The following is a 25,835-nucleotide window of genomic DNA, read 5'->3' as shown; positions in this document are numbered from 1 at the left end:
TTCCCGAAGAGAGAGAAAGTTGGAACAGGCGCGTTAACACAGGAGACAGCTCCGCTGCGCACTTCTTCAGCACTATGGCTGGTATTCCATCGGGACCGCTAGCTTTCCGTACATCAAGTGATTGCAGCTCCGCACGCACATCACGTTGCCTGATTTTAATGTCAGGCATCGTATGGCCACATGCAGGTATTGTAGGTGGCAGTGCACTACAATCATCGATGACGGAATTGTCGGCAAAGAGTTTAGCCAGGAGATCAGCTTGCTCTTGCGGACTGTGAGCTAGCGATCCGTCCGGATTTCTAAACGGTGGCAGCGAAGGTTGGCAGAAATTGTTTTGCACAGACTTGGTCAGACGCCAGAAGCTACGGGAGCCCCTAGGATGCGAAACAAGGTCATGACCAATCTGTACAATGCGCTGTGCATCCGCTCTCGTGTATGCCTTTCTACAGGACTTGGAATTTTTGTTATAGTTTGCTTTCAGTGAGTCAATGTTAGATGCCCCGCTAATGCAGCCGTTGATCCACTTGCGATATGCCGCCTGCTTAGCTGATACAGCATCGGCACATTCACGAGTGAACCAACGGTTACGCGTACTCCTACTGACGAGATATGAGCTAGGAATGTAGTATTCCATTCCCAGCATGATCTCGCCAGCAACAGCAGCGGCACTAGCTGTCGGGTCATTCCCACTGAAGCAACGTTCCTTCCAAGGGACCGACGCATAGTAATCGCGCATACCGTCCCAATCCGCCGACTTATAGTGCCAAACGCGACGTTTGCATACCGCTAGTGGCGGCAGCTTGGCCTGTGGCACTCTGGTAGAAATAAGGCTGTGATCCGAAGAGCCAAGAGGAGCCTGAACCACAACCTGATATTCCACCGGGTGAGAAGTCAGCAGAAGGTCCAGTAGAGAAGGTGCTTGCCCATCAATGTCTGGGATCCTGGTGGGCTGATCAACCAGTTGGGTCAAGTCATGTGTGAGAGCAAAAGCATGAGCAGTCCTTCCAGCATGGTCAGTTTTGAGGGATTTCAACCAGGATTCGTGGTGAGCATTAAAATCCCCCAAAAACACCAATTCCGCATTAGGAAATTGCTCTTGCGCAGCATCTGCCACCCGACTAAGATGGTCAAATAATCGGCTTGTCTCCAAGTCACCGTTGTGGGATCTGTAGAGGCACACGTAGACTCGGCTCTGATGAACCAGGTCCACACGTACCACCAACATGGAGAAGGAGGGGTCCTCCAAGCAGCGCAGTCGGTGACAGCAAACATCCGTCCTGACGAACAAGCATACTCCGGCTTTCGCTTTGAAGGATTCTTCAAGCGTGTAGCCGGGATAATTAAGGTAGCTGGTATCGGCAGGACGGAGTATTTGTGTCTCCGTGAGAAACAACATTGCTGGCCGTGCTGTCTCGAGGTGGTGGTGGACAGCGTTGAGGTTAGTGTGGAGTCCTCGGATGTTAGAGAACAAAAGGTCTGAAGTCTGAAGTCAATATATGGCCAAGATATTTAAATTGGGAAACCCTTTGCAGTGCTGTACCATTGAGCATTACTGGTGGTACACTACTTGGCACTTTACCTCTGGCCTCAAAAACCATCACTACACTTTTCATTGCATTATAGTTAAGACCATGACTTCCCACATAATCCTCACATTTAGCCATCAGTTTTCTAAGACCACAAACAGACGCACTCAACAGCACCATGTCATCGGCGTAGCTTATGTTATTAACACAAATACCGTCTATGTAACAGCCGATCCTGGTGCTGCTAAGCTCGGCGATTAAATCGTTCACATAAAGGTTAAAGAGCGTTGGCGAGCTCAATCCCCCCTGCCTCACCCCACACTCCAACCCATATGGACGTGACAATGCTCCTGCCCATCGGACATTATTGACCTGATTCCCATACCAAAATTTAAAGATATTGATCAGTTCCGAAGGTATGCCAATCTCGTTCATTTTACGCCATAAGATTTCGTACGAAACCAGATCAAATGCCTTCGACATGTCAAGAAAACATGCATAAACTGGAGTCTTACGCCTAGTATAATATGTGACAGCATGCTTAACACAAAGTATAGCACTTTCCGTGGATAATCCAGGTCGGAATCCAAACTGGTTATCATGCGGTTTTATGAACTTATTTAATTCTATATTGAGCACGCTGTCAAACACCTTCGAGATGACCGTAGCCAACGAAATAGGTCTATAGTTGTTTTTATCAGCCAGGTCGCCAGTTTTGTTTTTCACAATAGGCACAACTATCGTACGTATCATCTCGCCAGGCACAAAACTATGGCTCAAACAAAAGCTGTACAGCATACACAAAACTCTGGGAAGATGTGGCCCAGCGTATTGAAGATGCTCAATGCTAAGTCCATCATGGCCCGGGGATTTACCTCTACTCATATGTTTGATGATATGTGCAACTTTGTCATATTTAAACTTAATACACATTTCCATGTTGGACTCAACATTGATCACTGACTGAGAAGGCCCCCGTGGTGATTTTAAAAGTGAAAGTGGTCCATAAAAAGATCAGGAATCTTTTCAGGCTCACACACACCACCGATGCTCACAGGGAGGGAAGGCTTGCTGTTCATTTTGTTAGTCTTCTTCCAGAAATCGCGGAAATCCTTTTTCGTATGATGTGAAGCTAGAATATCCATTTTAATTTGCTCCTGATGGTTTTGACACCACCTTAAACGGGATTTAAAAATCCTTCTAGCCTCGCACATTTCCCTATAAACATATCCTGCGGTTGGCTTATCATACCACAGCCATAATTGAAATTTTTGTCTTGCCTCCCTGTGCGCCTCGGCTACATGTTTATTCCAACCTATCACTCTTATTTTCCTTACACGATACCTACTGTTACGACCCACCACGGAAGCATCTATCAAAGCTTGAACAATGTCACTGTACAACTTTGTTATAGTGTTTCTATGTTCTGGATTATTACAAATATAGTCACCGCAATCACGAAGCTCATGTGGGAAGTCAATGTTTCTTAACCTTTCATGACATTCCCTCTGGTATATATCTATCTGTTCTTGACTTCTTTCTCCCCAACGAATCTCATTTAGAGAAGACGTACTTAAACAAAGTTTCTTTGGTAGTAGCACATTTAAATTACATTCTACGACCAGAGGGAAGTGGTCAGACCACAACACATCATGCAATACATAAACATTGCTCACGGAATCAACAGCAGCTTTAGTGGCTAAGCAATGGTCGAGCCACCGTTTAGATCCATGAGATTCACTTAGAAAGGTATAAGTATTAGACCATAAACCTAATATTTTAGTATCTACACAAGTCCATTCTTGTTATGAGCAGAACTGAGTAAGTTCGTTATAAAACCGCTCAGAAGGGTGCGCATTGTAGTCCCCCAATATATATACACAGTTTTCCTCGTAACTATCAATAATAGCCCTTACCGAGCTTAGTACGTCTGTAAAATCCATTAGGTTCGCAACTGAATCCGTAGGCATATATACACTCATCACTAAGAACGATTTATCTTGTAACACTATTCTAATAGCACAGATACGCGGGTTATTACACTGAACAACGGACATATTTTGGAAAACACTACGTCTCCACAGCAGCGCAACTCCTCCATATGGTCTCCCACGTAAAATACCAGTAGATGTGTCTACCGCAGATACTCCTGTAGAGCTGAAGTCCTCACTTAATGTGTCAAGAAAAGATAACTCCGTCGGCAATAACCAGCATTCTTGTAAAGCAATTAAATCTGAAGTTTTACATAACTCGCGAATACATTGTGCAGAGCGCTTTACGTTCTTGCAATTAAATGTAATAAATTTACAGGTTATGTTTTTATCCATTAACAATAGGCAGGTTATTCAGCGCCACCTCTGCAACAGGTGTTTCGTCTTTGCGTTTAAGCTTAAAGTGCACAAACCGCCGAAAAATAATTCCCTGCGGCCAAATATTCTCATTAAGATACAACGAAAGCTTACTTTGTGAAACAAAAAGCTTAACATAGCAACGACTTTAGTTTTTATTTCAATAAATAAACTTATTACATATATACAAAGGTTTGTACATACCCTTGGGTGCGTCTGGGTTCTTCCTGCCGTTCTCTTGATCGTTTTTATGTTTTTTCTTATTATTCTGTCTGTTCGTATTGCCATCTGACGGATCGAAGAGGCTGAAGAACGAGTCCATTTTTGTCTGAAAAATTAGATTACCCATTATTGTTCGAATAATAATAATATCCTGGGACATTATTCACACACGGCCATCTGATCCCAAACTAAGCAGAGCTCGTACTACGGAAATCAGAAAACTGATATACTACATATACTACTTTTCTTTTGTAAATACACACTTATATAGATAATTACACCCAGACTAGGGACAAACAGATATGTTCATGCACACAAATATCTGTCCTGGTGGGAATCGAACCAACAACCTTCGGCGTGAAAGGTAAGTGTCTACCAACCACGCCAACCGGCCCGTCAATAATAAAATTTAAATATTAAACACCATTTGTTTAGAAATATGTATAATCCGCGCGCGATTAGAATGGCATAAGACATTTTGGAATCAAGACTCGCGTGGATTTTTGCTTTTTATTTGTTATTTTATTGATTTATGGTTAGACAATTATTTTAGAATGTCTTACTTATACTTTTAGATTTAGTTATGTTTATTAAGCTTATTTTTGTTTTGCTTTTAGAATACTAGTTAACACTCGCAGTTTCGCACGCGTGTTATAGGGGGGTGGTTAAGCCGTGAAAGCGTAACAGACATACAGTTACTTTCGCATTTATAATATTAAGTATAGATGATATTTTTGTTCAGAACTTCATTGCTTACGTTTCAACAATACAACAACAACCGAAGGGAGTCCAAGCGCTTGACCAACGGCTTTACGTGCTTTCCGAGGCAGGGGTATGAACACACATCTAACATCCAAACTCCGAGCTGCTATTGAGAATTTTCAAAAGAATAACCCAATAACTTTCTATCAGCCCCACCCGGGGATTGAACTGAGGACCTCGAGATCAGCGGCCTTATATATCGCTTCTAGACCAACAGGGTCAAAAGAATCCTTACTAATATTATGAATGTGAAAGTGTGTTTGTTTCTTTGTTACGCTTTTACGTTTTAACTTCTCGACCGATTATCATGACCGAAAAAATGTTGACATTGTAACAGAAAAGGACAAAGGACATACATCTGTCTCAGTCCCTCAAACATGGGTCAAGCTGCGGGCGAAAACTATTATTATATAAATAGATGTACTTCGCAGTGTCACCCTCTTTAAATTTAGACTCTTAACGTGACAATCGTGAATTTTCTTATTATAAATAAATTTAAATAGAGTTCACTGACACGATAAAAATAAAATTAGCATGCTTTGAATCCGTAACAGCCTGTGAATGTCCCACTGCTGGGCTAAAGTCCTCCTCTCCTCTTTTTGAGGAGAAGGTTTGCAGCTTATTCCACAACGCTGCTCAGATGCCGGTTGGTGGAATACACATGTGGCAGAATTTCAGTGTAATCAGACACATGCAGATTTCCTCACGATGTTTTCCTTCACCGTAAAGCAAGAGATGAATTATAATCACAAATTAAGCACATGAAAATTCAGTGGTGCTTGGCCGGGTTTGAACCCACGATCATCGGTTAAGATTCACGCGTTGTTACCACTGGGCCATCTCGGCTCTATGTTTTGAATAAAACTACTAATATACATAATAACATTAAGCATATTAATAAATGAAAAGGAATGTTTGTAAGTATGTTTGTCGTTATGTAAACGTTCTCGAACTAATCATTCGATTGTGTATGAGTTTTGGTGAGGTGTTCTGTGTAAAACTGCGAAGATTTCTGACTCAAAAATAAGTAATTTTTTTTTGTCTGTCCTTCCGTAAAAACATTTTATTTAAGCCCTTAAAATATTACGGAGTTAGTAATCTATATAATAACGCGCTTCTAACCACGAGGGTAATGCAGTAACCTGAGACAGCTCCTACCCTTCATAGAGACCTTAAAGCTTAAAGCAGCAGTAGATACTTGTCTTTTTTTTGTATCTTGTAAAATGCTCGAATTCAGGGCGTCATTTTCTTTGACGTCAAAAAAAAAATCTGTCATAGTTTTTTCTTATAATCATTGTATTAAAGAAAAATCATGACGGCAACTTTAAAATAACATATATACTAATATTATCGACATTAACTAGCCCTTACTACATCTATAAACATACTTACATAGGTACAAGTTCTGTAGACATATTTGAATTTGCATATTTCGACCGTAATTTTTTCTACTCTTTAATTTTTTTTTATGAATAACACTAAAGCTCAAAAAAAAGAATCCTTTAACAAAGGAAAAGAAGGCACTGAACTGTTTTATCTAAAGTCTATATAATCTTATACAGTGAAGTGGCATAATTTCATCGGACTCACGTGTGGATTCTACCGAGACGAAACGACACGAATTTAAATATAAGTATATTGTTTTATATTAATAATTACTACCTAACGTTGAAAATAACAAAAATTAAAACAAACTAAGCCTTAATTTAAAATTGGAACTCAATTTGAAAGCGAATATTTATTTGCTCATACAATAGACATACGATAACGCGACCACAGAACCGCCAACTAATATTTATTGTATAGCTCTATGAATAATAATAATAAAAATATCCTGGGACCTTATTCACACACGGCCATCTGATCCCAAATTAAGCAGAGCTTGTGCCATGGAAACCAGACAACTGATATACTACATATACTACTTTTCTTTTGTAAATACATACTTATATAGATAATTACACCCAGACTCAGGACAAACAGACATGTTCATGCACACAAATGTCTGTCCTGGGTGGGAATCGAACCCACAACCTTCGGCGTGAAAGGCAGGTACCTACCAACCACGCCAAACGGCTCGTCATATAATATAAATACTACTGCTAGGCTTCAAATTAGTTCCGCCCGAGGTTTTATTCACATTTCTTTTTTTATAAACAAATTAGTCTCATAAAAGGCTCGAATTCAGGGCGTCATTTTGTTTAACTTCAATTGGATAGAATGCGAATAAAACTGCGGGACAGCGCTTGTATATTTTGAAGTTTTATTTTAACAAATAAATATTGAAAATCGATTTCATAATTATAGTATTATTGTAAAATAAAAGCTTAATAAATTGTTTTGGCAACACACCATATTTTTATTTCTGGCATTGGTTATTTTTTTTTTATTGAAGTGCCAATTTCTGTATTTATTCTGGATGTTCCGAAAATGTCATTATATGTAACAGAGTCGAACAAGCAATGTAATTCAAAATTATTTTATGTTATTTTTAGGAAGTACGAGTAAGCTGGCTGGTTAAGGTCTGTTCTACCTTTTTGGATAATACACAGTGGATTGTTTAGCAGAATTTCAGTGAAATTTGATAATTATAAATGCAGGCTGTCTCACGATATTTTTAAACGCAAACTAATCACATGAAAATTCACTGGTGCTTGTTTAGGTTTGAAACAGTCATTATTGTTTAAGGTAGTGTTATATGTATTTCACTATGCCTGCTCGATATATATATTTAAAAAAAACACACAGAAAGTGACTTGGGAACAGATAAGTAACATTCCTTTTGAATACAATAACATAACATGAATGACAAATTTCATTATCAAAATAATCACAACAGATAACCGATAAGGCATTTTAATGTTTTTATTAGTCATAACAGATTAGAAAAAGTTAAATTTAAAAAAAACTTTTTGTATGTTTACTACAAAATATGTTTATAAATGTTATATTATTTTATAAGAAAGGGGGGTAAGCGGGGAACGGAACTACCATCTAAACCGACCCAATTGCCAATCTCACCTGCACGTGGTGCTCCCTGCTAGATAACAGACGAGGCTCTGGCGACCGATCAATGGCGGTATAACCATACGCACCATGATTGGAAAAGGGAAACAGCGACCTTGAGGTACAAGTAACCTCTAAAATGTCTGGTGCAGAAGGCAAGGGGAAACCACTGCACTATTATTCCCTAGTTATCGTCAGCTTTATGGAAAAGTCTAAGAAAGAAATGGCCCCGAGTTCCTGGCGTCCCGTAGATGGGACAGGGGTGCTAAGAATCTCCAGGTGGAAAAAACAACAAATGAAGATAGGAACGTGGAACGTCAGAAGCTGGAAGAGTCCTGAAAAAGTCTACAATGTCTGCAAAGAAATGCAACGAATGAAGATTAACATCATGGGACTAAGTGAGATTAGATGGATAGGCAAAGGTAAACACCAAATAGATAATAATTACACCATGTATTACTCTGGTTCCGAGGATAGCTCCAACAAGTATGGAGTGGGAGTAATCATAAACACAAAATACATTAATACACCTGTTAACTTAGTACCAAAATCAAACCGAACCATGTTAATATCATGTAGACTCAAACAACTAAAGAAGAGAACACAGTACCACGCAATAGACGTGAGGAAACTTAAAGAACTTAACATCCAAGATAAAGTGGCGAAAGAAATAAACGAGTGGGCAGCAGATGAGAAACCTGGGATAATGCGTACGGTGGAGGAAGAGTGGTGTTCAATGAAGAACAAAATATTAAACATCAATAAGACACACTTGAAAAGAGATTGGATTCCTAAGCAGAGTTGGATGACAGAAAAAATATATGATCTTATCGAAGAAAGGAGAATCTACAAGAATTCCGACAATAGCAAGTATACTGAGATTGATAAGAAAATTCGTCGTGAAGTTCGTTATGCTAGAGATGCTTGGTATCAGTGCAAGTGTGATTTTGTGGAGGACCTTTATGCTAAACATGATGCATTTAACCTGCATAAGGAAATAAAATCTTTGGTAGGACACAAAAAGACGACTCACCAACTTACGGATGAAAATAATATTCCCATATTAGATATATCAGGAAAAAAACACCTATGGGAACAATACATTTCATCAATATACCGACGATTTGCGAAGCATAGCGGTAAATTGTGATCCAAATGAGGGATATCCTATCCTGAAAAATGAAGTCACAAACGCTCTTAAAAAAGCTAAAACGGGAAAATCAACCGGACCGGATAATGTTCCCATAGAGGTACTTGTAGCGGAGTTGTGAATGATGTTGTAGATGGGGTTTGATTAAAACAAAGTTTCTTCCACTACTAATTTATTTCTTGTAGAAATAATAATCACAAAGATAGGCACAGCACAGAGTAGAATGAGAAGAACGAAGTATGAAGATAAGTTTAGATGCAAGAAAGAAGTATGACTTAATACAAAGACTTAAGGTGCAAAATCGTGTAGCAAATTACAAGCGAGAAGCGACGTGCGTTCATTACGAGATCTAGGATTCGACTCCTTGACGGAAGGCGGCCGACTGCTGAGCCGATGCGCTTACGTTTCTTTGTTCAAAGTAACGGTATTTTATTTAGAATAGACATTTCTATTATACGATCGCGCGGCGACTGCCTTCCGACATTACATAAATTATTATATTATATTTTAATTATTTATATGATTTTAAAGTGTAAATATTTATATTGTGTATTACATGTATATGTTATAATATATAATATGTATTTATTATATAATTTATATAAGTATATAAAGTATTATAGTATATGTAGTATAGTTATATGTACATATGTTATAGTAATATTTGTATTTATGTTACATTTATTATTTTATGTATGAAAAATATATAAGATATTATATGATTATATATATAATGTTTTATTTATATAAGTTATATAGGTTGTAGGGATCTGGTAAGTGTCGCGTTCGCCACACCAGTCCCCTCCAGAGACCGTCCTACGGGCGATAATAATCAGGTATGTGTACTGTTCTGCCCGATCGTGTCTTTTTTATATTATTTTCCTTATCTTTAATTTTATCATCATGATTTTTTATTTCAGGTGGAGTAGCAGGAGGAAGAGGTATATCCCTTGGATCGTCGTCGTCGGTAAGCATGTATGCAGGCTTCAGTCTTTCTATTGTTACAGAGGTAGGTTTTCCTCGGACAAGTATTTTGAAGACTTTGTCGTTCCTTGCCAGTACTTCATGTGGGCCAGTATAAGCCAGTTGGAGTGCTCCTCTGTTAGCATCTTCTCTGAGGTACACATGACTAGTCGTTGCAAGGTCTTTGAATATGAAGATAGATTTCTTACAGTGCCTGGAAGCTGGTTGCGGTTGAAGGTTCTTCGCAATAATCCGAAGTCGTGCCATAAAATCGGTTATGTCATCAGACTTATTCGTGGATCGTTGAAAAAGCTCTCCAGGTAATTTAAGCGTCTCGCCATATACCATTTCTGCCGAAGATGCTTGAATATCTTCTTTAATGGCATTTCGGATTCCAAGCAACACCAATGGAAGTGATTCTGTCCAATTTGAGTTTTCATGACAGACAATGGCGGCTTTTAATTGGCGGTGAAATCTCTCAACCATGCCATTACATGCAGGGTGATAAGCAGTAGTTTTCTTGTGTTCAAAACCAACCATTTCAGAGAGGTGCTTAAAAAGGGCAGATTCAAATTGTCGTCCTCTGTCAGTGATTATAGCAGTAGGGCATCCAAAGCGTGCTATCCAGCCGGATATCAAGGCCTTAGCCACTGTCTCTGCTGTTATGTCCATAATAGGAATAGCTTCTGGCCATCTCGTGAATCTATCTACGGCTGTAAGACAGTATTTGTAACCGTTTGAGATTGGCAGTGGTCCTATTAGATCTATATGGACGGTGGTAAATCTGGCACGTGGAAGTTGAAAATTCCCAGGACTGGTTGAAACGTTCCGAGTAGTCTTCGCTCGCTGACAGGCTTGACATTTCTTTGTCCATTCACGGCAATCTTTCCGTGCGCCGGGCCATACGAAACGCTGAGCTACAAGTTTAGCAGTGGCATTGGCGCCAGGATGGCTGAGTGAATGTGGCTGATTTTTGTCATCGCAGTACAGCTGTATTTGCGTTCCAGGAATGATCGTCTTACGTAGAATGAGAGACGATTCTCCTTCTATCAGTCGTTTCAGCTCAAGATCGTCATCTTGTGACTGCGCTAGCTCTGTCAAGTCTATTGGCTTTGTCAGTTCTTCAATCCTCGAAAGTTTATCTGCCACGACATTGTCCTTTCCAGATATATGCCGTATATCGGTAGTAAATTGTCCGATATAGTCGAGGTGGCGAAATTGTCGTGGTGAGCATTTATCCTTTCTTGTTGTAAAGGCGTAACATAAAGGTCTGTGATCCGTGAAAACGGTAAAATGCCTTGCTTCTAGCATGTATCGGAAGTAACGGATTCCTTCGTATATCGCAAGTAGCTCCCTGTCGTACGGAGAGTATTTACTTTGCGAAGGACTTAGTTTCCGTGAAAAGAAACCGAGAGGTTGCCAAGCATCATTTTTGTATTGGTGTATAGCAGCTCCTATTGCTTTGTCTGAAGCATCAGTTACGAGCGCGATCTTTGTGTTCAAGTCTGGATGAGCTAAGAGTGTTGCGCTGCATAGACTGTTTTTGCATTCTTCGAATGCCTTAAAAACTTCACCCGTGATGTCTACTGGATGTGAGCCTTTGACCTTATCAGTGAGAAGAGAGTGTAGAGGTGCTTGAATTTCCGCGGCACCTGGGATGAATTTGCGGTAAAAATTCAGCATGCCTAAGAATCTTCTTAATTCTCTCACAGTCTTAGGCACAGGAAATTCTTTAATTGCCTCGACTTTGGATTCCAATGGTTTGATGCCATTTGATGAAACGGTATATCCCAAGAAAGACACTTCAGAAACTCCAAAGACGCATTTAGACGCATTTATTACCATCCCATACTCCCGAAGCTTTTGAAACAGACTTCGTAAGTGATGTTGATGTGTTTCTTCATCAGGGGAAAATATGAGGAAATCGTCTAGGTATGCGTAGACAAAGTCTAAGCCTCTGGTCATTTCGTCAACAAAACGCTGGAAGGTCTGGCCGGCGTTTCTGAGTCCAAAGGTCATATATGGGAACTCATAAAGACCAAACGGTGTTGTGATGGCCGTCTTTGCAATGTCCTCAGAGAATACTGGAATCTGGTTAAATGCTTTCACGAGATCGATTTTGGAGAAAACACGACAACCCGATATGTTATGCGTGAAATCGTGAATATTCCGAATCGGATAGCGGTCAGGAATTGTTCTTGCATTAAGCATCCGATAATCACCGCATGGACGCCATCCACTTTCCTTCTTTGGGGCAAGATGCAAAGGTGATGCCCATGGACTCTCTGATGGTCGAGCTGTTCCATTTTTAATCATAGCTGCAAACTCTTCCTTGGCTATGAGCAATTTATCTGGAGCCAAGCGACGTGGCGAGCAAGATACTGGGGGTCCAGGTGTAGTCCTGATATGATGGACAGTGTTATGGTTAACAACCTTCTCGTTTCCAGCAGGACGTGTGATCTCCGGAAATTGACGTAGCAATATATGGTAGTTTGAATCACCGAGCAATGTCTTCACTGAAGAAATCGTGCTGGATGATGATACTGATTCTGCTGAAGTCGTCAGGGTTGTGGTGCTATCGATGAGACGCTGGTTACGGCAGTCGACTATAAGACCATAATATGACAAGAAGTCGACGCCAATTATAGCCTTAGTGACATCTGCCACTATAAATCGCCATGTGTAGTCTCGACGCAGGCCAAGATTCAGCTCAAGGTGAGCAAAGCCGTATGTTGAAATAGAAGTCCATTTGCGGCATAGAGTTCTTCGGAGTCGGAGATCTTCTTTCACGTAGTGCTGTGCGAAGGAAGACGCAGAGATCGCTCCCTGTATCAACGAGAAACTGCATCTTCGATTTTCGATCCGTTACGAAAAGGCGACCAGATACGTTATGGCTATCGGATGTCGCCATTACCGATTGCCTTGGTAGTTTTCCGACTTAAAATCGCATGGTTTCACACATTTATTGGCATTCTTTCCGTGTTTATTGTGATACCAACATAATGGAAATTTTCTGTAGTTAGACTCTGATCTCATTTGTACTGTCGGGCTACGTCGTCTTCTTGATCTCGATCTTGGTCTGTGACTGCGAGCAGAGAGAGCTTTTACTTGCTTTGTGAGCTCATAAATTTGTTTCGCCATTGAATCAATGGTTGGCTGGGGAGCAGATGTTGAAGCGACTTGAGGTGTGCACGGCACCAATTCATGTAAGCTGTCGGCTAAGTCAGCCAAAGCTTGAAGGTCATAAGTCTTCTGAGCCACAATAATTGGTTGAAGCGCAGTAGGCAGACGACTTATCCAAATAGTTTTAATAAAATCGTCTGGAACTGATGGACCTGCCAATCTTTGCAGGTGCCGGAGAAACTGAGATGGTCTCCGATCTCCTAACTCTTCGTGAACGAGTAATTCTTTTACCTCTTTCTCGCGCGAGGCTGACAGACGCTTGATTAATTCAGTTTTAAGTCGTTCGTACTTCCCTGTCTTTGGTGGTGAAATAATTATATCCTTCACTTCTGCTGCGTAACGGTGTTCCAATGTCGAAGTAAGGTAATAAAATTTTGTATCGTCGTCAGTGATTCTCGACAACATAAAATTGCCTTCCAGTTGTGAAAACCAAACTGCAGGTTCTTCTGCCCAGAACGGTGGTGGTCGCACTCCGACTCGAAATATGTCGGTCGTGTCGTGAGGTGTAAATGGTCGTCGTGACTCGGCATTTACGTTCGAGTTACCTCCATTTTGTGGTTCCATTTTATTCCACCAAATAATCTAGTGTTCCTTACTTGTGCTGGTTAACTAATGCTCTTCGTTTTCAGCTTCTTTGTTTTCAGATCACGTCGGGGTCACCAATGTAGCGGAGTTGTGAATGATGTTGTAGATGGGGTTTGATTAAAACAAAGTTTCTTCCACTACTAATTTATTTCTTGTAGAAATAATAAACACAAAGATAGGCACAGCACAGAGGAGAATGAGAAGAACGAAGTATGAAGATAAGTTTAGATGCACGAAGGAAGTATGACTTATTACAAAGACTTAAGGTGCAAAATCGTGTAGCAAATTACAAGCGAGAAGCGACGTGCGTTCAGTACGAGATCTAGGATTCGACTCCTTGACGGAAGGCGGCCGACTGCTGAGCCGATGCGCTTACGTTTCTTTGTTCAAAGTAACGGTATTTTATTTAGAATAGACATTTCTATTATACGATCGCGCGGCGACTGCCTTCCGACATTACATAAATTATTATATTATATTTTAATTATTTATATGATTTTAAAGTGTAAATATTTATATTGTGTATTACATGTATATGTTATAACATATAATATGTATTTATTATATAATTTATATAAGTATATAAAGTATTATAGTATATGTAGTATAGTTATATGTACATATGTTATAGTAATATTTGTAGTTATGTTACATTTATTATTTTATGTATGAAAAATATATAAGATATTATATGATTATATATATAATGTTTTATTTATATAAGTTATATAGGTTGTAGGGATCTGGTAAGTGTCGCGTTCGCCACACCAGTCCCCTCCAGAGACCGTCCTACGGGCGATAATAATCAGGTATGTGTACTGTTCTGCCCGATCGTGTCTTTTTTATATTATTTTCCTTATCTTTAATTTTATCATCATGATTTTTTATTTCAGGTGGAGTAGCAGGAGGAAGAGGTATATCCCTTGGATCGTCGTCGTCGGTAAGCATGTATGCAGGCTTCAGTCTTTCTATTGTTACAGAGGTAGGTTTTCCTCGGACAAGTATTTTGAAGACTTTGTCGTTCCTTGCCAGTACTTCATGTGGGCCAGTATAAGCCAGTTGGAGTGCTCCTCTGTTAGCATCTTCTCTGAGGTACACATGACTAGTCGTTGCAAGGTCTTTGAATATGAAGATAGATTTCTTACAGTGCCTGGAAGCTGGTTGCGGTTGAAGGTTCTTCGCAATAATCCGAAGTCGTGCCATAAAATCGGTTATGTCATCAGACTTATTCGTGGATCGTTGAAAAAGCTCTCCAGGTAATTTAAGCGTCTCGCCATATACCATTTCTGCCGAAGATGCTTGAATATCTTCTTTAATGGCATTTCGGATTCCAAGCAACACCAATGGAAGTGATTCTGTCCAATTTGAGTTTTCATGACAGACAATGGCGGCTTTTAATTGGCGGTGAAATCTCTCAACCATGCCATTACATGCAGGGTGATAAGCAGTAGTTTTCTTGTGTTCAAAACCAACCATTTCATAAAGGTGCTTAAAAAGGGCAGATTCAAATTGTCGTCCTCTGTCAGTGATTATAGCAGTAGGGCATCCAAAGCGTGCTATCCAGCCGGATATCAAGGCCTTAGCCACTGTCTCTGCTGTTATGTCCATAATAGGAATAGCTTCTGGCCATCTCGTGAATCTATCTACGGCTGTAAGACAGTATTTGTAACCGTTTGAGATTGGCAGTGGTCCTATTAGATCTATATGGACGGTGGTAAATCTGGCACGTGGAAGTTGAAAATTCCCAGGACTGGTTGAAACGTTCCGAGTAGTCTTCGCTCGCTGACAGGCTTGACATTTCTTTGTCCATTCACGGCAATCTTTCCGTGCGCCGGGCCATACGAAACGCTGAGCTACAAGTTTAGCAGTGGCATTGGCGCCAGGATGGCTGAGTGAATGTGGCTGATTTTTGTCATCGCAGTACAGCTGTATTTGCGTTCCAGGAATGATCGTCTTACGTAGAATGAGAGACGATTCTCCTTCTATCAGTCGTTTCAGCTCAAGATCGTCATCTTGTGACTGCGCTAGCTCTGTCAAGTCTATTGGCTTTGTCAGTTCTTCAATCCTCGAAAGTTTATCTGCCACGACATTGTCCTTTCCAGATATATGCCGTATATCGGTAGTAAATTGTCCGATATAGTCGAGGTGGCGAAATTGTCGTGGTGAGCATTTATCCTTTCTTGTTGTAAAGGCGTAACATAAAGGTCTGTGATCCGTGAAAACGGTAAAATGCCTTGCTTCTAGCATGTATCGGAAGTAACGGATTCCTTCGTATATCGCAAGTAGCTCCCTGTCGTACGGAGAGTATTTACTTTGCGAAGGACTTAGTTTCCGTGAAAAGAAACCGAGAGGTTGCCAAGCATCATTTTTGTATTGGTGTATAGCAGCTCCTATTGCTTTGTCTGAAGCATCAGTTACGAGCGCGATCTTTGTGTTCAAGTCTGGATGAGCTAAGAGTGTTGCGCTGCATAGACTGTTTTTGCATTCTTCGAATGCCTTAAAAACTTCACCCGTGATGTCTACTGGATGTGAGCCTTTGACCTTATCAGTGAGAAGAGAGTGTAGAGGTGCTTGAATTTCCGCGGCACCTGGGATGAATTTGCGGTAAAAATTCAGCATGCCTAAGAATCTTCTTAATTCTCTCACAGTCTTAGGCACAGGAAATTCTTTAATTGCCTCGACTTTGGATTCCAATGGTTTGATGCCATTTGATGAAACGGTATATCCCAAGAAAGACACTTCAGAAACTCCAAAGACGCATTTAGACGCATTTATTACCATCCCATACTCCCGAAGCTTTTGAAACAGACTTCGTAAGTGATGTTGATGTGTTTCTTCATCAGGGGAAAATATGAGGAAATCGTCTAGGTATGCGTAGACAAAGTCTAAGCCTCTGGTCATTTCGTCAACAAAACGCTGGAAGGTCTGGCCGGCGTTTCTGAGTCCAAAGGTCATATATGGGAACTCATAAAGACCAAACGGTGTTGTGATGGCCGTCTTTGCAATGTCCTCAGAGAATACTGGAATCTGGTTAAATGCTTTCACGAGATCGATTTTGGAGAAAACACGACAACCCGATATGTTATGCGTGAAATCGTGAATATTCCGAATCGGATAGCGGTCAGGAATTGTTCTTGCATTAAGCATCCGATAATCACCGCATGGACGCCATCCACTTTCCTTCTTTGGGGCAAGATGCAAAGGTGATGCCCATGGACTCTCTGATGGTCGAGCTGTTCCATTTTTAATCATAGCTGCAAACTCTTCCTTGGCTATGAGCAATTTATCTGGAGCCAAGCGACGTGGCGAGCAAGATACTGGGGGTCCAGGTGTAGTCCTGATATGATGGACAGTGTTATGGTTAACAACCTTCTCGTTTCCAGCAGGACGTGTGATCTCCGGAAATTGACGTAGCAATATATGGTAGTTTGAATCACCGAGCAATGTCTTCACTGAAGAAATCGTGCTGGATGATGATACTGATTCTGCTGAAGTCGTCAGGGTTGTGGTGCTATCGATGAGACGCTGGTTACGGCAGTCGACTATAAGACCATAATATGACAAGAAGTCGACGCCAATTATAGCCTTAGTGACATCTGCCACTATAAATCGCCATGTGTAGTCTCGACGCAGGCCAAGATTCAGCTCAAGGTGAGCAAAGCCGTATGTTGAAATAGAAGTCCATTTGCGGCATAGAGTTCTTCGGAGTCGGAGATCTTCTTTCACGTAGTGCTGTGCGAAGGAAGACGCAGAGATCGCTCCCTGTATCAACGAGAAACTGCATCTTCGATTTTCGATCCGTTACGAAAAGGCGACCAGATACGTTATGGCTATCGGATGTCGCCATTACCGATTGCCTTGGTAGTTTTCCGACTTAAAATCGCATGGTTTCACACATTTATTGGCATTCTTTCCGTGTTTATTGTGATACCAACATAATGGAAATTTTCTGTAGTTAGACTCTGATCTCATTTGTACTGTCGGGCTACGTCGTCTTCTTGATCTCGATCTTGGTCTGTGACTGCGAGCAGAGAGAGCTTTTACTTGCTTTGTGAGCTCATAAATTTGTTTCGCCATTGAATCAATGGTTGGCTGGGGAGCAGATGTTGAAGCGACTTGAGGTGTGCACGGCACCAATTCATGTAAGCTGTCGGCTAAGTCAGCCAAAGCTTGAAGGTCATAAGTCTTCTGAGCCACAATAATTGGTTGAAGCGCAGTAGGCAGACGACTTATCCAAATAGTTTTAATAAAATCGTCTGGAACTGATGGACCTGCCAATCTTTGCAGGTGCCGGAGAAACTGAGATGGTCTCCGATCTCCTAACTCTTCGTGAACGAGTAATTCTTTTACCTCTTTCTCGCGCGAGGCTGACAGACGCTTGATTAATTCAGTTTTAAGTCGTTCGTACTTCCCTGTCTTTGGTGGTGAAATAATTATATCCTTCACTTCTGCTGCGTAACGGTGTTCCAATGTCGAAGTAAGGTAATAAAATTTTGTATCGTCGTCAGTGATTCTCGACAACATAAAATTGCCTTCCAGTTGTGAAAACCAAACTGCAGGTTCTTCTGCCCAGAACGGTGGTGGTCGCACTCCGACTCGAAATATGTCGGTCGTGTCGTGAGGTGTAAATGGTCGTCGTGACTCGGCATTTACGTTCGAGTTACCTCCATTTTGTGGTTCCATTTTATTCCACCAAATAATCTAGTGTTCCTTACTTGTGCTGGTTAACTAATGCTCTTCGTTTTCAGCTTCTTTGTTTTCAGATCACGTCGGGGTCACCAATGTAGCGGAGTTGTGAATGATGTTGTAGATGGGGTTTGATTAAAACAAAGTTTCTTCCACTACTAATTTATTTCTTGTAGAAATAATAAACACAAAGATAGGCACAGCACAGAGGAGAATGAGAAGAACGAAGTATGAAGATAAGTTTAGATGCACGAAGGAAGTATGACTTATTACAAAGACTTAAGGTGCAAAATCGTGTAGCAAATTACAAGCGAGAAGCGACGTGCGTTCAGTACGAGATCTAGGATTCGACTCCTTGACGGAAGGCGGCCGACTGCTGAGCCGATGCGCTTACGTTTCTTTGTTCAAAGTAACGGTATTTTATTTAGAATAGACATTTCTATTATACGATCGCGCGGCGACTGCCTTCCGACATTACATAAATTATTATATTATATTTTAATTATTTATATGATTTTAAAGTGTAAATATTTATATTGTGTATTACATGTATATGTTATAACATATAATATGTATTTATTATATAATTTATATAAGTATATAAAGTATTATAGTATATGTAGTATAGTTATATGTACATATGTTATAGTAATATTTGTAGTTATGTTACATTTATTATTTTATGTATGAAAAATATATAAGATATTATATGATTATATATAATTTTTTTTTTTTTTTATATAAGTTATATAGGTTGTAGGGATCTGGTAAGTGTCGCGTTCGCCACATACTCAAACTTATTGAAGACGAAAATATTAACTTCCTGGTTAAATTCTTTAACTTGGTATACGACTCTGGCCACTTACCCAAAGACTGGCTAACCTCAACTTTTATTACGCTTCCTAAGAAGACCGACGCAAGAAGGTGCGAAGAGTTTCGAACGATTAGCCTTATGAGCCGAGTATTGAAACTATTTCTGAATATCATCCACGAGCGAATAAGAGCTAAATGCGACGAACATCTCGCAGATAGTCAGTTTGGTTTTCGAATAGGAGTGGGCACGAGAGAGGCTCTTTTCGCAATGTAGGTTCTCGTACAAAAATGCAGAGACATGCAACAAGACGTTTTCCTTTGTTTCATCGATTACGAAAAAGCCTTTGACAGAGTACTGCATGACCGTCTAATTGCAATATTACATGATATCGGCTTAGATGACAAAGATGTACGTATTATCCAGAATCTGTATTGGAACCAGAAGGCTACTGTACGAGTTGACAATGAGGAGACTGATGAGGTAGAAATAAAGAGAGGAGTCCGACAGGGCTGTATATTATCACCCACGCTATTTAATTTGTACTCGGAACAAATAATAGCAGAAGCAATTGAAGGCCAAGAATGTGGAGTCAAAATAAATGGCCGGTATATTAACAACATCAGATACGCTGACGATACAGTCCTAATAGCATCATCTCCTGATTGCAGCTCGCAATTAATTATGAGCCGTGTTAATGAGTGCAGTGAAAACGCTGGTCTGAGGATGAACCTATCAAAAACGAAGATCATGGTGTTATCTAAACATAGCTTCGATGACATTGCTATCATTGTAGCAGGCCAAAAAATTGAGAGGGTGCGCAAGTACAAATATCTGGGGACATGGCTTAATGACACCTGGAGCTGTGAACAGGAGGTAAAGACTCGCATCGAAATAGCTCGAAGTGCCTTCTGCACGTTGAAAAAAGTACTCTGCAATCGCAGACTTAAGATCCCTGTGCGCATACGACTCCTACATTGTTACATCTGGCCTATACTTCTTTACGGATGCGAGGCGAGGACAATTAAAGAAGATCTCAAAAAACGTATAGAAGCTTTCGAGATGTGGGCTTATAGACGTATGTTGGCCATTAGTTGGACTCAAAAGGTCTCGAACGTGGAAGTTCTGCGACGCGTCAACCAAAAACGGCAACTTTTGGAGACTGTCAAGAAGAGAAAAGTTGCACATCTCGGACACGTGCTTAGGCATGAAAGATATGAACTTTTGCAACTGATTATGATGGGAAAAGTTGCCGGAAGGAGAGCTGTTGGGCGCAGAAAAAAGTCTTGGCTGTGCAACATCCGTGAATGGACGGGAATCGCGAGTGCTGTCGAACTCTTTCGCCTCGCGAAGAACAAGAAGGAGTATTTAAAGCTGACTGCCACCAACCTTCGCTAGTCGGAGTGGCACTCGAAGAAGAAGAAGAAATGATCCAGAGACTTCATTCGAATTTATTTCTAAATTTGATTTTTTTTACCAGTATCTATGCTAGTTGTGTACAAAACATTCTGCCTTGATAAAAATATATTTGTTGCTTATTACAAAAAGACTACTATTTACTTTATAGACTAATAGTCTGAGTTTCTTTCACTGGTCCGACACCCAGCCGGTGTTACTTTTAACCGGTGGAAGTTTCTAGTTTGACTATCAATAAGCAAGTGTAATGCTTCAATGTTGAATAAAGTATTTTGATATTAATATTGTTTATGTGAACCTAGTGTGTTTGTTAATTCATAATAAAATTTAAATAAAAGATGACCTAGAATCTGGATAAGGATAAACAAACATAAATTATGGAAATAAACAGAAAAAATGACTAAATGAGTCATGGAAAACCACTAATGATGGAATTCGATTAACGCTACAAGATTTACTATTGAGTTTCTTTCTTCGGTTCAGTTCTTCTTGGTAGAATCTTCATATATCCACAACTAGTAGCTTTAAACCTTTGTGAAATAATTCGAATGTACTTATAAGTCTACTTGATTAATTATCACCAACTCAGCAAGCGCGCATTGTCGTGAAACTTTCTTATGAACGCGGGTTGACACAATAATTGCCAATTTATTTTTTACAAAGTGTAGCTTAAATTATAAAGATTTTAAATAAAAAATCCAACATACTTTAATTATTTTTATTATAGTCTAATGATGTGCTAAAAAATGTTTTAATTTTTTTTTTAATATTGTATGACTGATTTAAAAAATTTTTTAATCTTTGCTAATATATAACATTTTTCTAAGTCAGTAAAAAACATTGTTTTATTTTTTAAGTCACAATCACACGTTTTATTCAAAGCATAATTAAATAAAAAGATTAATTTAGTCTAATAACACCCTAAAATTTTCATAAATAGATGACACGAAGCTAACTTTTATTAAAACTGGCCGTTTACTCTGACAAAATTAAAAAATTAAAGAAACACACGTTTCAAATTAATAATCTAAGCGAACTGCCACAGATAATACACAATTAATTATTTAACACCATCATTTCATCGCTTACCATTACTTTATCAAATTAAATTAATTCGGATTAATTGATACTTTGAGGCAAAGAGATCTAATAAAATACGTACTTAAAATTTATGCAATAAGGATTATTATTGTATAAACAATAAGATATGTAAGAAAATTTTAAATTCGTTAAGAAGAAGATAAAAGTTAAAATGAATCTTAGTGGAATATATATATGTCGCAACCGGGTGAATTATTTTGGTCAACGCCATCTAGTGGTATACGTTCGAGACTACGTCATGGAATCGTTTCCGGAACGCCAGCGCCACGTAGCGGCACTCGATGGAGTTTGTGTAAGCATGCGCCAGAAGGGAACGTCGGACAGGACTACTCTCCGAGCGTTCGGCGCGTGCGGTCACCTACTTAAACTGTGTTACTGAGTCATTATACTGTGGTTGATTGTACAAGTGTGTTTTCTTGATCCTTCGTCACCCACCGATAGACGCCCACATAAGAAAACCATGAACTATAACTGTGGTGATGGCCCTCCGCCGTCATCAGAAGTGGGATCAGCGTTGGATCAAAACAATGAGACGAACATCTGGCGTGCAATGTTCGAGCAACAAAACTAGAACATGCGAGCATTGATTGAGGCCCTGCAATCATCTAAGCCGGCCCACCATGAAGAACTACCAGCATTCGATCCTGAGAAAAAGGATGCTGATGCAAGATCCTGGTGCGCGACGGCTGACTTGTGTTTCGCCGAAAATCCTCCAAGCGGCGGTCGACTTGTTTTGGCGGTCAGCAAGGCGCTAAAAGGTGAAGCATCAACTTGGTTATCTCAAATAGCCTATGAGGGTATCACGTGGGTTGAATTCAAAGCTCTCTTCGCAACACGATTTATTTCGACCGAAACATTGGCGGGTACCCTCATTAAGATGAGTGCTGAGAAACCAAGTGAAAAAGAAACACTACCCGCATTTGCAAGTCGATTAATTTCGTCGCTGATCAACCGATGGAAAGACGTAAACAAAGAAGAAATCGCCGTAGCAACAGTACTCGCTCACTTGTCACAGTTCGAGCCGCGACTTCAGCGCATGGCATTTACTACGAACATTACATCGAGAGAGAAATTACAACAAGAACTGAGTGCTTTTTCACGCGCAAAATAAACACCACCAGTGAGCTGTCAAATACAACTTTCACGTCAGTTATACAGCGAGCAAGGATGACCCAAGTTCAGTGTTATAATTGTGGCAAAAGTGGTCATAAGCGAGTTGAATGTAGAAGTAAAACGATTGACACGAGAGAACGGCCTACACCTACAACATCGTCGAGTCAAGCATCGCAGCAGCCGGCAGCCAAGATCTTGGTTTGCTTTAAACGTGGCAAGCCGGGTCACATCGCCGCGCGGTGCAGCAGCAGCAGCCACGGCGGCAGCGGGCCCGCCATCGGCAGCGCACACGGCGGCGAGCGACGCGTTGAAGTCTGCACGGTGCAGCCACCGTCCGGGACATTAATACACAAAGGTGAATTAATTCAGTTTACATATGATTCTGGTGCTGAATGCTCGTTGGTTAAAGAAAGTTTTTCATCAAAGTTCAGTGGCAAGCGCCACTATAATGTTGTTGCTATGACTGGTATTGGTAAAACACAAGCATTCAGTACAGAACAGATTTTATGTTGTGTAATGATTAACGGTCACCCTCTAGAAATCTTATTACATGTTTTGCCTGATAGCTATTTGCAAAGTAACGTTATGTTAGGCCGTGAGATTTTAAATCGTGGTTTCGCGGTAAATATGACAGCTACCGAGTTTTCGTTCACTAAGGTTTGTTGTGTAAATTCGATCAGTCAAAATAGTGATAATACATTACGATTAGATTTAATTACGACGGGTGTGTCTGGTGAAAACAAATCTAAACTATTGGACGTGCTTAATCAGTTTTCTGAGTATTTTATTACCGGTTTACCTACAACGCGTGTAAACACAGGCGAGCTTAAGATTAAATTAATTGATTCGAATCGAACGGTGCAGCGGCGACCGTATAGAATGTCTCAGTATGTTAGAAAATTCATCGATAATTGCGTTACATGTAAAGTAGCGAAATCGCATTCTGGTAAAGTTCAAGCCGAATTGCATTCAATACCTAAAGTAACGACGCCATGGCATACGGTTCATATAGACGCGACGGGTAAACTTAGCGGCAAAAACGATAAAAAAGAATACATTTTCGTGTTAATAGATGCGTTTACGAAGTACGTGTTGCTCTTTCATTCGACAAACATTGACTCTAAAAGTAGCATTCACGCCGTAACTGAAAGTACAGCTCTATTTGGTGCTCCAAGTCGCATAATAGCCGACCAAGGACATTGTTTTGCGAGTAAGGAATTTCGCGATTTTTGTGTTAGTAAAAATATTGACTTACATCTGATAGCGACCGGTTCATCTCGTGCCAACTGGCAAGTAGAGAGAGTTATGAGTGTTCTTAAATCAATGTTAACTGCGGTAGAAACAAGCGGTGATAAATCGTGGCAGGATACTATAGGCGAGGTTCAACTAGCAATAAATTGTACGATGAATAGAGTTACAAAAGCTTCTCCACTTGAACTTTTAATCGGAAAAGTTGCAAGACCGTTGTCATTGATGTGTAGCGAAATAGAGACCGATGTTGATTTGAACGAAATTCGCGATCGCGCGGCTGAGAATATAACAAAAGGTGCGGAATATGATAAGGCTCGATTTGGTAAAACAAAGGCTAAAATTAAGAATTTTGCAGTAGGTGACTTTGTATTGTTAGAAAACGAAGAACGGAACCAAACAAAGTTAGATCCGAAGTATAAAGGTCCGTTTAAGGTGATTGAGGTTTTGGATGGTGATCGTTACATGTTAAAGGCTTTAAATTCAAAGCGCACGTACAAATATGCACACGATAGGTTAAGAAAGATGCCAACAGGTCATTTACCAGTCGATGTTGATGTTGATGACAGCTGTAACGGTATTGACGAGTAAGCTTAATGCGTGTAGACGAGTAAGAGGTGCTAGCGGCCGTATTGCGTTCGACCGTACCTGTAGTTATTAAGTAGTCGTAGCCCGGTAGAAGTCGGTATCTCTTGAGGCAACTCAAGTAGACGGTGGGTGCGCGGTGCGCGTTTAACTCAGGCGGAGGTCGGGGTCTAAGAGAGACCACAATGGTGTGTAATCACGGGGTGATACACATGGACACATGCAAGGTTTCGATCCACGCGGTGGATGCGGCAGGGCAATGTGATTGCCAGTCGGCTAGAGCCGTGGCGCTAGAGGTTTTTACTCGTAGAGTTTTGTAAACTTTAAAGATAATGTTGCAGTATAGTGTTAATGTGGAATAAAATGACTGTGGTATCTGGCCTGGCATGGTGATCTTGACTGTAATTGTAATTTTGATTATTTTGAATTCCTATTGTTCTATTTAATGTACAAAATTTAAATACTTCGACAAAAGATATGTATACAACAATACAATAATATGAATCGCGCCAAAATTTAAATTTAAAATGGCGTCATGATTATGTTTAAAAATATTTAATATTTTAATAAATTTAAATAACACAATACGAATTTGAAAATGGGGTCTTTTCAAAATAACAGAATATGACATAACAGAGCATTTTTTAAAAAAAATCTTATTCAACCATTAATTGCTTTTATTAAATTATGTTTAATATTATTGTAGTTTAATTAATATCGATGCCACAGATAGCTATAAAAATATTAATTAATACAAATCATAAAAAGTCAATGTCATATCGTCTAAAGTAAAATCGGCATTAAATAATCCGATCATTGATAGTTAGATATCGTAATGTTATATAAATATGTATCATTAACTTAAAATTGCAATTTATAAACAGGAACTGGATATATCATTTAATGCACAAAGTTTAAATACTAACAATATGAAAGCTAATTTTGGTTTACCTCTTGAGGTAGTGATTATATTAATGGCGCCAAAATTGTAATTCAAAATGGCGTCATGACGTTTGTGTTTTTAAAATGCTAAGCATGTTTTTTTTTTTAAATAAATACAAAAATTATTTTACCGTACAACATTATTGTTTTAAATTTATAATCAATTTTTATTGGAGTCTTACATATCA

This window comes from Nymphalis io, chromosome 22 (genome assembly GCF_905147045.1).
Source record: "Nymphalis io chromosome 22, ilAglIoxx1.1, whole genome shotgun sequence".
Taxonomy (NCBI): domain Eukaryota; kingdom Metazoa; phylum Arthropoda; class Insecta; order Lepidoptera; family Nymphalidae; genus Nymphalis; species Nymphalis io.
The sequence above is the reverse complement of the archived record's forward strand: the minus strand, read 5'-3'. Positions refer to the sequence as shown.